A 19,428-nucleotide genomic window follows, 5' to 3' on the forward strand; every position below is an offset into this window, starting at 1 on the left:
TACTACCACTCTCTGGCTCCTTTCACAAAGCCAATGTCTAATCCAATTTACTACCTCAACCTAAATGCCAAGCGACTGAACCTTCTTCTGGAACCTTGTCAAATGCCTTGCTAAAGTCCGCGTAGAAAACATCCAATGCCTAGCCTTCATCCACTTTCCTGGTAACTTCCTCAAAAAATCCTAAGATTATTTAGACACGACCGACCACGCATGAAGCCATGTTAACTATCCTTAATCAATCCATGTCTATCCAAATACTTACATATCCAGTTCCTTAGAATACCTTCCATAACTGATGTCAGACTCACCAGCCTATAATTTCCTGCTTTATGTTTACAGCATTTTTTTTTAAACAGCCGAACATAGGTTATCCTCCAATCCTCTGGTACCTCTCCTGTCACTAAGGATGTTTTAAATATCTTTGCTAGGTCCCCATAGGGTCCAAGGGAACACCCTGTCAGGCCCATGAAGTTGACGCCATTTTGCCTCACCTCTATAGACTCTGTATCAATCTCCTGAGTAAATACAGATAAACTCAGATTAACCAATTTCCCCCGGGATCAATAAAGTATGACTATGACTATAGATGCAAAGAATGCATCAAGATATCCATCAACTGTTTTGGCTCCACACGATTACCATTCTGGCCTTCCAGAGGAACAATTTTGTCCCTTGCAATGTTTAGTCAAAATATCTGTAGAATCTTTCACCTTGTCTGCTAGAGCAACTTCATGCCTTCTTTTAACCTTCCTGATTTCTTTCTTAAGTGTTCTCTTGCATTTCTTGTACTCCATAAGCACCTCATTTATTCCTACTTGCCTCTACCTGCTATGCACCTCTTTTTTCGCTTAACCAGGGCCTCAAAACCAAGGTCCCCTACACTTGTTATCTTTACCTTGTATTCAGACAGGCACATACAAGCTTGGTGCTTTCAAAATTTCATTTTTGAAGGCCTCCCACTTACAAAGTACAGCTTTCCTAGAAAACAGTCTGACCCAATCCACACTTGCTGGATCATTTCTGATACCATCAAAACTGGCCTTTCTCCAATTTAGAATCTCAACCTGCGAACCAGACCTATTTCTTTGCATACTTACTTTGAAACTAATGGCATTCTGGTCACTGGATGCAGAGTATTCCCCTGCACAGACTTCTGTCACCTGCCCTGTCTCATTCCCAAATAGCAGATCCAGTATCACACACTCTCTTTGGGACATCTACGTACTGATGAAGGAAACTTTCCTGAACACATTTGAGAAATTCTATGCCATCTAGTCTTTTAGAAGTCTGGGATTCCCAGTCTTCATGTAGGAAATTAAAATCACCTACTATAACAACCACAGGTTTCTTGCAACAGTCTGCGATCTATTTACAGACTTTTTCCCCTAAATCCCTAGGACAATTGGGTGGTCTATAATATAGCCCCATTCACCTTTCTTATTTCTCAGTTCCACCCATAACACCTCACTAGTCGAGTTCGCCAGTCTGTCCTGACAGGGCACTGCCGTGACATTTCCCCTGACTAGTAACGCTACCCCTCCTCCTTAACCCCTCCCACTCTGTCACATCTAAAACAATGGAACCTCAGAATACTAAGCTGCCAGTCCTACCCCCTCCTGCAACCAAGTCTAACTGGCAGCTGCAATGTAATAATTCCAGGTGTTGATCTATGTCCTGAGTTCATTCGCCTTTCCTACAATACTTTGTGCATTGAAATATACCTAGCTCAGGACACCATGCTCAACCTAACTTTGTCTGAGGTCTTATTAACATCTGCCTCCACAACCTCTCCACTAACTGTTCAGGTGCTCTGGTTCCCATCCCCTGCAACTCTAGTTTAAACCCCACCATCCAGCATTAACAAATCTTCGCACTAGGATATTAGTTCTCCTCCAGTTCAGGTGCAAACTACCCGTTCTGTAAAGGTCCCACCTTCCCTGAAAAAGACACCAATGCCCAAAAATCTTATGCCCCCTCCCCTGCACCAACTCCTTAACCACATGCTAAACTGTATAACCTTCCTCGCTCTGGCCTCACTAGAGCGCGGCAAAGGTAGCAATCCTGAAATCACAACCCTGTCCTTTAACTTGGCACCCAACTCCCTGAACTCCCTATACAGAATCTCATCACTCATTCTATCCATCTCATTGTTGGCTACATGGACCATGACTTCTGGCTGTTCACTCTTCCAGTTAAGAATGCTGAGAACTCAATCTAAGATGTCCTGGGCCCTGGCACCTGGAAGGCCACATGCCATCCAGGAATCTCATTCTCGCTCATAGAACATCCTGTCCATTCCCCTAACTAATGAATCTCCTATTACCAGAGTGTGTCTCTTGCGCCTCTCCCTTCCCTTCGGAGTCATGGAGCCAGATTCAGTGCTAGAGATCCAACCACTGTGACTTTCCTATTAGGTCAACCCCCACCCCCCACCAACAGTATCCAAAGTGACATTACTGATGTTGAGGGGGGATGGCCTTCTATCACCCCTTCACCATCCCGAGTGATCCAGGGTTCATCTAGTTCCAGCTCCAACCACTTTACGTGGATTGTTAGAAGCTACAGCTGGATGCAGTTCTCGCAGTGGTGGTCGTCAGGGACACTGGCGGTCTCCCTGCCTTCCCACATTCCGCAAGAGGAGCATTCCACTATCCTGCCCGGCCGAGCAGATATAAAGAAAGGAAGGAAATAAAGAAAGCTTTACCTTGAGCTTTTCTTTTCTTTGTTTTCTCTGACTGAAGCTTCAAAGTCACCACTCTGACTCTGTCCACTCAAACAACAGCCGCCCCTGCCCCCCTGTAATTTCCTCTGGTTAATCAATCTCAAATGCAGACTGGTCACTGGTCAAAGCTCCATTGTACTGCCACAACCTGCAGCTGCCTTTTTCTACTCGGGCAAAGGACCTGAGTGAAATCCCCTCCTCTCAAACTTCCAATGTCCGGATTGGCTGCTGGTCACTTTTCCTTTGGTCATTACCCATGTACTTAACTCTCTCCCACTCCACAGTAGGCAGCCTAAATGTCCATCAACCCCAATCCAATTCCAAAGCTAGGTTCAATGCACTCTCTTTTTCACAGTTGGGTCTGAGAACAACAGGTTCCTGAGGCCAACTTAAGCACTTTTTAAGCCCAAAAAATGTAAACAAGGCTTTAGCCTCAGAAGCAGTGAAGTTCTAATACCATGTAAACAAATAAAACATCTTCATATTTTTCCTGAGTAATACCAATGTTTCAGCAAGACTTGTATCTATAGCATATAACTTTTGCTGTGGGTACAATAAAAATATGGAAGGATAGATTCACAAGATTGTGATGTACCATTCTCATCTTGAGTGGGTACAGAATAATGTAATTATACATACTAAACCAGTCTTTGAAAATGTCTGTGGGTATATTACTATATGCAGTCCAAAGAACCACTATTTTGAATGAATCAGCGAACCCTAATCCAATTAAAACCCCACAACACAATGGCTAAGAAATTGGAAATATTCTAACAACGCAAATGGAAAAAGTATGACCCTCATATTTCCCTCAGGTACACCGTCCAAACATATGCTGCAAAAGACATCCATTAAACCCACGCATTCAGCATGGTTAGGGCCATTGTATGAATGCAAGTTTACTGTGGTCCAACGAGGAGATTAAAAATTTATTTACAGTTATGCATCTCAATCAATTTAAAAATGTGTGCTCTTCCTCCCTACCTCGGGTATCTATGTTGTAGGCCAGCCTTGACAACTGATCAAGCAACTTAACCGATTTACTGATGACCTTAAGAGAAAACCTGTCACCAACTCCACTGTATATGGTTCTATTCTTTGAAGTATTGAGTTGACTTCCTTAGGAAATTAAATATTGCGATTCAGGTGTCACCCGCATCCCATTGTCAACTGTTTTTAAATTAAGGACAGTCCAGTCTTGCTCACACAACCTGCTTACATCATGCTGCTTACTGAGATCTTCTTTCACTGAATTAATTATAACATTTAATGTAATGCTTTCTGTGCAAGCAAATTGATTGCAATATTTCTGACATTATAACAGTGATTACATTTCATTGAAATTGTATTACTGGCTCTAAAGCTCTTCAGCATGTGTTGAAAGGAGCAGGAATGATGCCATATAAGTACAAGTCTTTCTTTCTTTCAGCGTGGCCTTCTAGCCACCTTGAAAAGCACAAGTCTGAATCTCAACTGCAGTTATTTGCACTTTACTTTTCTATATTGTGATATAAAAATAAGTGCAATAATCATAATGTAGGAATAATTTTCAAACTGCAGAAGAAAACGTGAGCAGCAGTGGGAAGAAATAGGAGGAAGGGGGAAAGAAATTAGAACATAGAACAGCAGAGCACAGGAACAGGCCCTCCGACCGACAATGGTGGTTGTGCCAAACCAATCAGCAATCCAATGGCCAACAAACCTAATCCCTTCTGTCTACACAATGTCCATATCTCTCCATTTTCCTCACAGTCATGTGCCATTCTAAACGACTCTTAATGCATCTACCTCTACCACCACTAAGTAACATATTCCAGTACCAACCACTTGGTAAGAAAAACTTGCCTTTCACAGCTCCTTTAAAATTACCCCCCTCACATTAAATGCATACCCTCTAGTATTAAACATTACAACCCTGGGAAAATGATGCTATTTGCATACTCCATCTATGCTTCTCGTAATCTCATAAACCTCTATCAGATCTCCCCTTGGCATTCGGCACTCCAGAGAAAACAGCACAGTTTTGTCCAATCTTTCCTTATAACACTTGCCCTCTAATCTAGGCAGCATCCTGGAAAGCCTCTTCCGCACCCTCTCCAAAGCCTCAACGTCCTTCCTATAATGCAGTGACCAGAAATGTCAACTTCTGTCAACAAATTGTCAACTTTTCAGGTCAAGTTCAAGTCTATTGTCATCTGACTACATATATACAACCAAATGTTCCTCTGGACCATGGTGCACCCACGAAGTATCACAGCACATAAAACAAAATATTACCAGAAATACATTAACAAAACATAATTCAAAATGTGTGTGAATGATGCAGCACAGGTAAAGAGTTAAACAGTCAGCTGTTCCGTCCTAGCGATGAGACCTTAGTGGTGTCGAGGTATTCATTAGTCTCACAGCCTGAGGTCAGGAGTTGTTACCCAGACTGGCAGTCCTAGTCCTGATGCTCCCGTACCTCATTCTTGATGGTAATGGGTCAAAGAGATTGTGGGGTGGGTGGTAGGGACCTCAACATGCTTTGCACCCTTCTCATATAACACTCCCGGTAAACATCACAAATGGGGAGGGAGACCCCAGTGATCCCTTTGGAGGTATTTACTATCCTCTGTCGGGCCTTCCGATCTCTGCATCAGGACTGAGAGAGGAGTGGGAAGGTAGCCAGTGTAAAGAGAAAGGTCGGGGTGACATAGGGGCTTTAGGTGATTGGTGGACCAAGGAAAGGTGAAGTGTGATGAGAAGAACAAGCTAGGTTGGGAAGAGGTGGGATTGGAGAACAGATACAGGTAAGTGATACACGGAAACAGAAAAGCAAAACTAAGGACAGCTGGAGCTAGCTGAGAAGAGGAAAAAGTCAAGGTGGAGCCTGAGGCTGCAGTGTGATAAGTGGAGACACAAAGGCTACTATATATACATTGCCTCTGTTTCACTTTGCACACATGCTGCCTCAATAATCACGGAGGTAATGATGTGCAATCTTGTAGCTCCATGGTACACTATATTTACCCAAGATCACCAATACTGAAAGGTCAAACACAATTTTAAAAATACATGAGTAGTGTATATTTAAACAGCTGTTGTCTTCTCAAATTATAAACTTCTAACAATATTGCTTCCGTAATCAACGCAACACTGAAATTGAGCTGTTCAAATGAACCCGATTAATTGCAGTAATAACCTCAAGTACCAACTTACGAAGTAGAACATTATCTGCTGCTTATTGTGTTGTTTGTGGAAGCTTACTGTCTGCAAATAAGCAGTCTATTTCCTATATTACCACACTTTAAACATATTTCATAAGATGCTTTCAATGCCAGGAGAATATAAAAGCCTTTGTTGAGATGGTAATTCTGTTTTCACTTTTGAGTGATAGTCACATTTTTAGGGTCCCAAAGCGAACTCAAACTCTCGGATGCTGAAACTTTTGCCATTAATGAACATAATTCCCCTACCAGATAAGGTAAGAGTCTGAAAACTTCAGGCATTTCATTCTTGAGTTCCTACCCTTCTATTTGAAAAAACCCACAGTTAGCACGACACTAGAAAATAATTTCATCGCCCATGAACCCAGTGACACTACCTCACTATTTTGCTTTCTTTTTGCACTACTTACTTTTTTTATACAAGTCTTTTTGTAACTTGCAATAATTTTTATGTATTGCATTGTACTGCTGCCACGAAACAAATTTCACGTTTGAAGGTTCAAAGTTTCATTAATCAAAGTACTGTATCCAACTCTGAAATTCTTCAATTTACCGAATAGTCATGAAAGCAAGAAAGGAAAGAAAGGTAACCCCTCCCCCAAATAAAAAAACGAATAAAAATGGAGAGGCACATTAACCCCCATATCGCTCCTCCCGCACAAAATCCGAGCAAAATAAATCAGGCACATAAATCCTCAATTCCCTCCTCCCGCACAAAAAAAACTGAACAAAACCGAGCAGGCACATTGACCCCCCCCCACACAAAAAAAGTTGACAAGATCGGGCAAAAAAAACATAATATAAAAACTGTAAGACTGAAAATATGTCGAAGTCCATATCCAAAACACAGAAAACACCTGAGCAACACTCTCTGGGCAGCAGCAGGCTCTCTCCTCCCCAGTACACAGCAACTGATCAAAAGGCAAACAGCCGGCACTCACCCTCTGCACTCACTTCGATGCTTCAATCTCCCTCATTGCTTAAAATGGCAAATAATGCCAGTGATAATAAACGCAAACAACAGGAATTCTGCAGATGCTGGAAATTCAAGCAACACACATAAAAGTTGCTGGTGAACGCAGCAGGCCAGGCAGCAACTTTTACATGTGTTCCAGTGATAATAAACCTGATTTTTTTCATTTATTTATTGAGATACAGCACAGAGCAGCCCTTCAAGCTATGCCACCCTGCAACTTCCTATTTAACTCTAGACCAACCATGGGACAATTTACAAAAAACAACAACCTACTAACCAGTACGCGTTTGGACTATAGGAGGAAACCCACAAATTCCATGAGAAGGACTTACAGACTTCTTACAGAGGACTCCAGAACTGAACTCTGAACTCCCACAACCGAGCTGTAATCACGCCGTAGTAAATGCTACTCTACCATGGTGCCCTAATTCTGATTGTAATAAAGCGTAAGCTGCTCCTTCCCTCTGCTAAGACTGCAGGTCACCCTTGGGGAAGGTGTAGTACCTGCTTAGCCACGCCCCCCCCCCCGCCAAACGATCAGGGCCATGTGAAGCCATGGGAGCAGGTGGCGGACAGTCGTATGAGCAGTTGGTGCAAATCACAAGTCCTGGTTATATGACCACCGACACCAGGCAGACAATCTTTGAAGAGTATTGATCATGGCTGGGGTCACCCATCTTGTAAAGACACTGTCTAGAAGAAGACAATGGCAAGCCACTTCTGTAGTAAAGTTTGCCAAGAACAATCATGGTCAAACCATGATCGCTAACATCATCTGACACAGCACATGATGATACTGATGATGACAATAACAATTGAGGGAAAGTTCAATCCACCGAAATAGATTATTGGAGTAACTCATTCCCAATGTAGTTCCTCTGTATTTTCTCTCTCAGTCAAATTCTCTCATTGATATCCAGGAATCACAATCTATATATTAACAATCTGCCTGAGAACGCGAGTGCTGCCTGGCCTGATGAGTTCCTCCAGCATTTTGTGTGTTGAGAATGTAAGTGCTGTGATTGCTAAGTTTGCAGATGGCATCAAAACTGGTGGTGCGTGGACAGTGAAGAAGGCTAAGGTTACAAACTAGGAAAGTGGGCCAAGGCAGATGAAATCAAATTTGGACAAATTTGAAGAACCGATGAAGGGTCTTGGCCCGAGACGTCAACTGTTTATTCCTCTCTATGGATGCTGTCTGATATACTGAATTCTTCCAGCATTTTGTGTGTGTTACTCTGGATTTCCAGTGTCTGCAGAATCTCGTGTTGTTATTAACTGTGAACTGAGATAAGTTAATGACAGAGCCCAGGAGACTGCCGCAGAACCGAGAAAACTAGTGGGACAAGTACACAGTGGTAGCACTGATAGGCAAGGTGGAAAAGGAGGTAAATGGCATGATTGCCTTCATTGGGCAACAGACTGAGTACGAGTGTGGAATGCCATGTGAGACCATATCTGGAATACTGTGTACAGTTCTGCTCACCATTCTATAGAAACAACATGATTAAGAGAGAGACGATGCAGATAAAATTCATAGACATTGCTAGAACTTGAGACCTATTATAAGGAGAGACTTATTTACTCACACAATATTTTAGAGGTATTTAGGTGAGCACTTGAATCAAAACAAAGAAGGACGTAGATCAAGTGCTGGAAAATGGGAATAGCTTAGGTAGGTATTCGATGACATACACAGGCTAGATGTCTGAAGGTCTTTGACCATTGACTATGATTCTGTGAATCTCATAAATCTGCAGTTAAGATGGCACTACGGACCCAAACTGACAAATGGACAATTAGGACATTCTTCATTAACTATTTAATCAATTCTTAAAAGTCAGAATTTCCCTAAAATGCACAAATGCAAAATCTTTTTAAATGATGATGTGAAGTCATGGTAGAACATTTATTCTGTCTGTGGAGAATCTAAAATTAGGTATCATCATCAGAAGGCAAATAATCCAAAAGGATAAAAGACAATTTTCTTAACCCAGGGCATGGCTGGAGTACCTACAAAATGGAGTGCTGAGGGTAAAGGGAAAGGGAACTTAAGGGGAGGATAAGAAGTTCTGAGGAAGAAATCAAAAGAGGAGTAAACACAAGAGATTCTGCAGATGCTGAAAATCCAAGGCAAAACACACAAAATGCTGGAGGATCTCAAGTAGGTCAGGTAGCATTTGTGGAATCAATAAACAGACGATGTTTTGAGTCAATACCCTTCATTAGGCCTGGAAAGGGAGAAGAAACCAGAATAAGGTGGGGGAAGGAAAATAATACATAAACTATACATAGTGTGCTGCGGGTTTATGTGCTGTGTGTGATATATGCATTGAGGGTGCACCGTGGTCTGGAGGAGTGTTGTTTCATTGACTTGTATATTTGGACAGTCAGATGATAATAAACTTCAACTAGGGAGCAGGTGATAGATGAAGCCAGGTAAGGGGGAAGGTAGGTGGGAGGGTGGGGAAAGGGGGATTGTTAGGATTGAAGGGGGGACTTTTATATGTACTGTGTTTTGCGCCTTAGTGGGGGGGGGGCACGGGTGGGTTGTTTTGTTTAGCTGTATACATGTGTATGATTGAATGACAATAAATTTTAACTTAAACTCAAGATAATTAGAACTGAAGGACGCCCAAATACGGGATATTTAGTACCGTATTTTATTTCGTTAGATATTTTCACTAAATTATTAAATGGACTTTGTTTTTTTCATTCCAATTGTTTTCTCTTGTAAAAATTGTATATAATTTATGTTTAACTTATTTTTTTCTCTTGTGAATGCTACTTATATGATACTGTGATGCTGCAGCAAGTTTTGCGTGGGACAATGAACTCGACTTCGACCTTTCTGCGTTGTGAAAGCACTTCAGGTGCATTAATTTGCCTCGAAGTGCGAAGGGAGTCGTAGGGCAAGCAACCATGATGAGTTCACGCAACAGTTTTCCCCTGAAAGGTCGGGAGACTGACAAAACTATGAGAAGATTTCCACAGACTCACAACAGACGCAGTTAGTGTTCGCAATACGGAAAAAAAAAACATCTTTACCCAGAAAGAGGATGGCGCTCTCGCAGGGAGAGGCTAAGTCCATAGTTAGAAGATAGGATAGATAAGCACAGAGAAAAGGGACGAGAAGATGAACTGGTAAACCGAGATAAGACAGGAGGCGACCTCGGCGAATCACTGACGCTGGTATGGGCCGGCTGGCCCGAGTGGCCTCTTTCGGTTTTCTACAGAAACACGACAGCCATAAAAGAACTAACCAACCTATTAGTAAGGGAATAGAATTAACTGGGCAAAATACCAAATATTCTGCTCAAGAAACACTTCAAGACATCCATGCTTTATTTTAAACACGAAACCACGCCTGTAAAGCCATGTTACCTGCGTCAAAAATGAATATATAACTCCAGGCAGTTTGCCAACTACGAGATGAAGTGGTGGGGCAAGAATACGGATTAAGATTTCAGTGAGAAACGAATAATCCAAAGCAAAGTAACAATGCCAGCAAATATAACTCACAATTACTCAGCAGTAGCACGGTAAAGCTTGGCAAACATTCTACTTATCCCCGTTCTAGTGCGCTATTTTGTAATTTATAGCATATTCTGCCGCAAAACAACCAAATTCGCGTCCTGTAAATCGGTGATAATAAACCTGATTCTCTCGGAATCTGAATTCGAGCATCCGGCAACTGTTCCCACAGTAACTCACCAGGCTTCCCACATCCAGAACGGTGGGTGCTGAGCGGGTCAGTACTCCATCCCCCTCGGCTCCCAGACCCAAGGAGAACTCCAGCGGCTTCCCGAGGATGGGGCCTGCCGACACCGGCTCCCGGTAGAAGAGGGACCGCGGTCAGACTGGCAATGAATGGCAGTGCTGACGGACTAACGGCGGAGGAAGCCTCCCTGCATTTCGTCTACACGCCTCCGCCGGGAAGGGCAAGGCCAGACGCGCAGAGCCAGAGCGAGTACGAGAGACTCGCTGAGGGAGGACGGCACGGTCAACGCCCGGACTGGCAGTGACAGCAACTGCGGAGCTGACCGGCCTCCCGGGTCGTCCCGAGCGACGGCGCAGGCGCGGGGCGGGGGCACGTGGAGCGAGGGCGTGGAGAGGGGCGCGGGGGCACGAGGAGCGCGGCGCGTGGGGCGGGGCGCGGCCGCGGGGGCACGAGGAGCGCGGCGCGTGGGGAGGGGCGCGGCCGCGGGGGCACGAGGAGCGAGGGCGTGGAGAGGGGCGCGGGGGCACGAGGAGCGCGGCGCGTGGGGAGGGGCGCGGCCGCGGGGGCACGAGGAGCGCGGCGCGTGGGGAGGGGCGCGGCCGCGGGGGCACGAGGAGTGCGGCAGGGTTTGAGGCGCGATGGCGACTGAGGAGAGGAAAGGACCGTCATCCCCTTCTCGCAATTCCTCCGTCTCCGCCGCATCTGCTCTCAGGGTGAGGCTTTTCATTCTAGGACGAGGGAGATGTCTTCCTTTTTTAAAGAAAGGGGCTTCCTTTCCTTCACCATCAACTCTGCTCTTAAACACGTCTCCCCTATTTCACGTACATCTGCTCTCACTCCATCCTCCCGCCACCCCACTAGGAATAGGGTTCCCCTGGTCCTCACCTACCACCCCACCAGCCTCCGGGTCCAACATATTATTCTCCGTAACTTCCGCCACCTCCAACGGGATCCCACCACTAAGCACATCTTTCCCTCCCCCCTCTCTCTGCTTTCCGCAGGGATCGCTCCCTACACAACTCCCTTGTCCATTCGTCCCCCCCATCCCTCCCCACTGATCTCCCTCCTGGCACTTATCCGTGTAAGCGGAACAAGTGCTACACATGCCCTTACACTTCCTCCCTTACCACCATTCAGGGCCCCAAACAGTCCTTCCAGGTGAGGCAACACTTCACCTGTGAGTCGACTGGGGTGATATACTGCGTCCGGTGCTCCCGATGTGGCCTTTTATATATTGGCGAGACCCGACGCAGACTGGGAGACCGCTTTGCTGAACATCTACGCTCTGTCCGCCAGAGAAAGCAGGATCTCCCAGTGGCCACACATTTTAATTCCACATCCCATTCCCATTCTGACATGTCTATCCACGGCCTCCTCTACTGTAAAGATGAAGCCACACTCAGGTTGGAGGAACAACACCTTATATTCCGCCTGGGTAGCCTCCAACCTGATGGCATGAACATCGACTCCTCTAACTTCCGCTAAGGCCCCACCTCCCCCTCGTACCCCATCTGTTACTTATTTTTATGCACACTTTCTTTCTCTCACTCTCCTTTTTCTCCCTCTGTCCCTCTGAATATACATCTTGCCCATCCTCTGGGTCCCCCTCCCCTTGTCGTTCTTCACGGACCTCCTGTCCCGTGATCCTCTCGTATCCCCTTTTGCCTATCACCTGTCTAGCTCTTGGCTCTATCCCTCCCCCTCCTGTCTTCTCCTATCATTTTGGATCTCCCCCTCCCCCTCCAACTTCCAAATCCCTTACTCACTCTTCCTTCAGTTAGTCCTGACGAAGGGTCTCGGCCTGAAACGTCGACTGCACTTCTTCCTACAGATGCTGCTTGGCCTGCTGCGTTCACCAGCAACTTTGATGTGTGTTGTCAGGAGGACTCTCACGGAAAGTGAGAGACCCTCACGGAGATAGAGGGACCCTCAGGCAGGGGGAGACCCACAGAGATAGAGGGACCCTCACGGAAAGGGAGAGACCCTCACAGAGATAGAGAGACCCTCACGGAGATAGAGGGACCCTCAGGCAGGGGGAGACCCACAGAGATAGAGGGACCCTCACGGAAACGGAGAGACCCTCACAGAAATAGAGGAACCCTCACGGAAAGAGAGAGATCCTCAGGAAGATAGAGGGACCCTCACGGAAAGAGAGAGATCCTCACAGAGATAGAGGGACCCTCACGGAAAGGAAGAGACCCTCACGGAGATAGAGGACCCTCACGGAAAGGGAGAGATCCTCACAGAGATAGAGGGACCCTCACGGAAAGGGAGAGACCCTCACAGAGATAGAGGGACCCTCAGGCAGGGAGAGACCCTCACGGAGATAGAAGGACCCTCACAGAAAGGGAGAGACCCTCGCGGAGATAGAGGGACCCTCACGGAAAGGGAGAGACCCTCACGGAAAGGGAGAGATCCTCATAGAGATAGAGGGACCCTCACGGAAAGGGGGATACCCTCACAGAGATAGAGGGACCCTCAGACAGGGGGAGACCCACAGAGATAGAGGGACCCTCACGGAAAGGGAGTGACCCTCATGGAGATAGAGGGACCCTCACAGAAAGGGAGAGACCCTCACAGAGATAGAGGGACCCTCAGGCAGGGGAAGATCCACAGAAATAGAGGGACCCTCACGGAAAGGGAGAGACCCTCACAGAGATAGAGAGACCCTCACGGAGATAGAGGGACCCTCAGGCAGGGGGAGACCCACAGAGATAGAGGGACCCTCACGGAAAGGGAGAGACCCTCACGGAGATAGAAGGACCCTCACAGAAAGGGAGAGACCCTTGCGGAGATAGAGGGACCCTCACGGAAAGGGAGAGACCGTCACGGAGATAGAGGGACTCTCAGGCAGGGGGAGACCCACAGAGATAGAGGGACCCTCACGGAAAGGGAGAGACCCTCACGGAGATAGAGGGACCCTCGGGCAGGGGGAGACCCACAGAGATAGAGGGACTGTCACGGAAAGGGAGAGACCCTCATGGAGATAGAGGGACCCTCAGGCAGGAGGAGACCCACAGAGATAGAGGGACCCTCACGGAAAGGGAGAGACCCTTACGGAGATAGAGGGACCCTCACGGAGATAGAGGACCCTCATGGAAAGGGAGAGACCCTCACGGAAAGGGAGAGACCCTCATGGAGATAGAGGGACCCTCACGGAAAGGGAGAGACCCTCACGGAGATAGAGGGACCCTCAGGCAGGGGGAGACCCACAGAGATAGAGGGACCCTCATGGAAAGGGAGAGACCCTCACGGAGATAGAGGGACCCTCAGGCAGGGGGAGGCCCACAGAGAGGAGTAACTCCCAGCACAAAGGAGAGTAAGAGATCCCCAGAGAAAGAGATTCTCAGAGATGAAGATTGGGGTGTCATCTGAGAAAGAGCAAGACCCCCAAGTGTGGGAGGGAGAGAGAGAGAGATAGGCCCCAGGGAGATGGAGCAGGTCCTCCTAAGATTCAGAGAGAGGGGTGCTGGACTTAGAAAGGTGGATGGAGATGCATCCAGCATCTTAACTCCCGTACTATCTTAATTCCCTGTGCTGCCATCTCGAGGGATCATTGGTACAAAGGTCCCTCTATTCACCAATAATCCTTCAGGTGCTGCTTTTAACTTAATCCAGAAAATGTGTGTTATGTATTTGGAGAGTTGCAAGAAGGCCAATGAAAGTAATAAATGGGAGAATTCAGAGAACTGAAACCTTGGAGTTTATTTGCATAAATCTTAAAAAGTACCGGAACTAGCCAGTAGGGACAAGGTATGAACCAAGACTGATGAATCTCTCCTTGAGGTCCCCATTCAGTTCATCGTCGCAGAAAAGCAGGATCTATCATCAAGGACCCCACCATCCAGGTCACACTCTCTTCTCACTGTCATTAGGAAGAAGGTACAGGAGCCTCAGGACCCACACCACTAGGTTCAAGGAAGGTTATTACCCCTCAACCATCTGGCTCTTGAACCAAAGGGGATAACTTCAGTCAATTTCACTTGTCACGTGACTGAACTGCTCCCACAATCTATGGACTAACTTTCAAGAACTGTTCAACTTATTTTCTCTTTTGATTGTTTATTTATTATTTCTTTTTTATACTTTTTCTATTTGTATTTGCACAGCTTGTTCTCTTTTGCATACTGATGTCCGTCCTATTAGCACGGTCATTCAGTGATTCTATTATGGTTTTTGAATTTATTGAGAATGCCCACCAGAAAATGAATCTCGGGGGTTTTTTTTAGCGTGTCGCACGAGACAGTCAGCCATTCTTGTCTGGCACGTGCTGTCAGGATTGGTCTCCTTTCGGATTAACCGGGTCATGATATGAATGTTCCTGACTCAACCCTTTTTTTTAAACGAGGCCGAGTAGCTAGCTCGACGATCAACCCGGCACAGATGGAAAGCGTGCTCGGGGGGCGGCCTGACTTGGATTCGAACACAGGAGCCTTCGCTCCGGAGTCCGGCACGGATGCCATTGTGCCACCAGCCGGCCAATTTCAGGGTTGTACATCATGACATGCATGTACTTTGATAGTAAATTTACTTTGAACTTTGTACACAAGATCCCTGTTCTGCTATTCGATGAGATCACGGATAATCCTTTACCTTTGTGCCTCTTTCCTGCACCAACACCAAATCTCTTGATTCCCTCAATATCAAAAAAAATCTGTGGATCACTGTCTTGAAAACTCTGCAAGTGAGCTTTCACCACCCCCTCGACTCGACACCTTTTCTCATCCTGAATGACCAACTGTTATGTTGAGACTGTAACCCCTCATTCTCAGCACCCTAAATAGGGGAATTACCAATCCATCCTCTCACTATGTACGAACTTTACACGTTTTAATGAGATTACATTGTTCTGAACAATGTTCCCTCTATGGGGTGGGTGGGTGGGGGTGTGTGTGTGTGTATCTTTTGCTACTAAAGCATAAAGGCATTTAAACTGCACAAAAGGTTGTCACCCTCTAGCTCATTGGCCTGTTGTGAAACCCTCTCACCGGACTTGTATACAAACTTGGCTATTAGCTAACTGTGCTAACAGCCTCGTGACTCAGCAGTGAGAAGGCCACCTTCGTGAGCAATCCAGGGTTAGTATAATTTGGAGTTCAAATAGGAAAGTTAGGATGTTCCAATTAAGGAACATTCATTGTAGTAGATGTTGTGTAAACACTGCCCCATACACAATTACCGGTCACCCAGAAATGACAGATCGTACACCAACATAAAATTATAAGCCCAATATATTTACCAATTTTTCAACTTTATCAGTTAACAAGAAAAGAAAAATATAAGGACCTATTACAGTTAAACCAGTCCAATGTGCACGTAAGCATTGGAACTTGTTTCTGGAGTAGTCAGAATTAGAATCAGAATCCTTTATTATCGCCAAGTATGTGGACCCATTCAGGGAATTCGATGCCGGTTTCCCTGAGCTCTCGCTGTACAGAATTAAAAAACAAAACAATAGTGCAAATAATCGTGAACTATATACAATGAGGTGTACCTGTGTATGTACAGGTGGACTTGGTTTATAATAGACTAAAATTCAAGTGTTCATAAGACTGATGGCATAGGAAAGAAACTGTTCTTGTACCTATTTGTCCTGGCATACGGTGATCTGAAGTGCCTACCAGAAGGAAGGAGTTGGAACAGGTGATGTCCAGGGTGTGATGGGTCTACAATGATGCTGTTTGCTCACTTCCTGACTCTAGATGTATATAAGTCCTGGATCGAGGGCAGCTTCACACCAATAATCCTTTCCGCAGCCCTGACGGTTCTTTGGAGTCTATTCTTGTCTTGTTTGGTAGCTGATCCAAACCAGACAGTGATGGACGAGCAGAGAACAGACCGGATTATTCCTGAATAGAATTGAATCAGCAGCTCCTGAGGCAGGTTGTACTGTGGCAGGCGTAGCACTTTACTCACGCACCGAACCCATGTTCTGCATGAGTTACCAGTCGCAGTTCAAACTTCCCTTGAAGACCATCTCGAACGAATTTCTGACCTCAAAGAAGTATGAGCCCAGTCTGATTACTTTCTCCTCATAACTCAATCTCCCAATCAATACAATCATTGGGTCCACTACGGTCCCAGTCTGAAACACCGACTCTGTTCCTCTCCTCAGATGCTACCTACATTTTGTGTTACTGCTCCCTACTTTCTGCTGTAAGTATTCCCTTCTTTCAAACATGAGGTCAGACTTGCCCAGATGCATCCCAGTAAAGTTGGGGCAAAATGCCTCACCTGTGGCTCCATGTAGATGTTTTCATGCAGAAGTGGTCACACCCAAGTACACCACTTCGACAGGCAGGCAAGACAGGTGAGGGTAGCTGGCAGGCTCATACCCCAGTGAGACAGGGGTATGTCCTAGCACGCAAAGTCAGATCCGGGGGGACTGGGTGGCTGAGATCTACGGTGAGATCCAACAACCAGGAAGGTGGTTCTACAATGCTCTGGTTAGAGCAAAGGGTATGGCAAGGCACAGAGGACATCATGGTCATCCACTGCAACCAAGGAAGACCCCAGATTGTGACACCTTTGTTCGTACCACTGGACCCCAGACTTCCGAGGTTAAGAGAGTGGAACTATCCCAGAACAACAACTTTATCAATTTCAAAAACTCTCCCACACAGATATCCTGACATTGATGGACAGCCAACAGCTTGCTTTATCTGTATATTAATTTTTAAAGTTTTTTCAATCTCTCACTTAAAAAAAACTCCACATCTACTGAAATGGATAACCTTGCTCTGCCCCAGAAGACTGTGGAGGCCAAGTCTCTGGATGCTTTCAAGAAAGAGATGGATAGAGCTCTTAAAGATAGCGGAATCAAAGGTTATGGGGAAAAGGCAGGAACTGGATACTGATTGTGGATGATCAGCCATGATCACAGTGAATGGCGGTGCTGGCTCGAAGGGCCGAATGGCCGACTCCTGCGTCTATTGTCTATTGGTCCTAGACTCCCCCCACTATTGGAAACACCGTCTCATCCACTCTCCCCAGGACTTTCAATATTCGCTAAGTTTCAATGAGATCCCCTCCCCTCATTCTTTTAAACACCAGCATTTACAGACCCAGAGCCCTCAAGCACTTCTCTTATGTTAGCCATTTCTTTCCCAGGATCATTTTCATGAACCTCCTCTGGCCCTTCTCCAATGCCACCACATCCTTTCTTTGATATGGCGTCCAAAACTGCTCACTATACTCTAAATGCCTTCTCAAGCCTCAGCATTATATTCTAGTTCTCTGGAAGTTAATGCTAACATTGTACTTGCTTCCTTCATCACTGACTCAACCTGCCAATCAGCCTTTAAGGAATCCTGTACAAGGACTTCCAAGTCCTTTTGCACCCCAATTTTTGAATTTTCTACCCATTTAGAAAATAGTCTATGCCTTTATTCCTTCTACCAAAGTGCACGACGAAACACTTCCCTACACTGTATTCCATTTGTCACTTTGCCCATTCTCCTAAACTATCCAAGACCTTCTGCAGCCTCCCTGCTTCCTGAGCGCTACCTACTCCTCCAGTTATATATGGTCCGCAGAATTGGCTACAAAGCCAATAAGTTTATCATCCAGATCATTAACTTTTAATGCAAAAAGAAGTAGTCCCAACATCAACCCCAGTGGAACACCACTTTCTCACCGGCAGCCAACCAGAAAAAGCTTCTTTATCTCCTCTCTTTGCCTCCTACCAATCAGCCAATGCTCTATCCATGCTAGTATCTTTCCTGTAACACTATAGGCTTTTATCTTGTTCAGCAGCCTCGTGCGCAACACCTTGTCCTACACTCAGTCCCCTCATTAACACCATGAATATAAATAGTGAACTTTGTGGCATCTCAGAAGTCCCAACCTCCCAACACAAAACTGTCTCCTTCATTCTCCCTCTCTGTTCTCTGTCATTTTGATCTCTCCTCAATTCAGTTTATTACCCCAAACTCATGTCCTCTAATTTGGTTTGGAACTTCTTGTGGAGGCCGCAAGAAGACTTTAAAACACCACATCCACTTCAGAGGCAGATTTAAATATCACTGACATCTATCGTGAAATTTGTTGTTTTGCGGCAGCAGTACTTGAAATGCATAATAATAAAAAACTATAAATTACAATGAGAAATATATTTTAAAACTTAATACAAATAGAGATCAAAAATTATGAGGTAGTGTTCATAGTTCACTTGCTCCCCTTATCTATTCTGTTGATTACAGCAACAGATTTGGCAAATTATATGTTCGTGCTCACAATCGTCTTCCGATCTTCCAAATGTCCTGTCACTGCAACCTGCATAATAGATTCCAGCAATTGTCCTATACTGATGTTAGGTTTACTCATTTCTAGATCCCTACTTTTTCTTTTTTCTCCCTCTGCCCCTCCCTCTCCCTCTCCCTTTCTTCCCCTCTCCCTCACTGTTTTTCCCTTTCTCAGGAACTGCAAGGGTAAAAAGACCCTGATGGGAGTTGTATGCAGATCCCCAAACAGTAGTAAGGACGTGGCCTTCAAATTACAATGGGAAATAGAAAAAGCATGCCAAAAGGGCAATATTACAATAATCATGGGGACTTCAATATGCAGGTAGAATGGGAAAATCAGGATGGTGCTGGATTCCAGGAGGGGAATTTCTAGAATGTCTATGAGATGGCTTTTTAAAGCAGCTCGTGGTTGAGCCCACGAGAGGATCAGCTTTTCTGGATTGGGTGTTATGCAATAAACCAGAATTGATAAGAAAGCTTAAGGTAAAAGAACCATTGGGGCAAGTGATCATAATATGATTGAATTCAACCTGAAATTTGAGAAGGAGAAGCTAAAG

General features: G+C 45.5%; 1 protein-coding gene across 2 annotated transcripts in view; it reads right to left on the reverse strand.

The window, feature by feature from the left end:
- Nucleotides 1-10,711, reverse strand: part of lifra (LIF receptor subunit alpha a) — a 196,928-nt gene extending 186,217 nt beyond the window's left edge. The window contains exon 1 of one of the 2 annotated variants that reach the window (XM_072257527.1): nt 10,622-10,711. The gene's annotated coding sequence lies outside the window, so the exon portion shown is untranslated. The remainder of the gene's footprint in view (nt 1-10,621) is intronic. The other variant, XM_072257528.1, reaches the window with a different exon arrangement.
- Nucleotides 10,712-19,428: the final 8,717 nt, after the last annotated feature.

This window comes from Mobula birostris, chromosome 5 (assembly GCF_030028105.1).
Source record: "Mobula birostris isolate sMobBir1 chromosome 5, sMobBir1.hap1, whole genome shotgun sequence".
NCBI lineage: Eukaryota > Metazoa > Chordata > Chondrichthyes > Myliobatiformes > Myliobatidae > Mobula > Mobula birostris.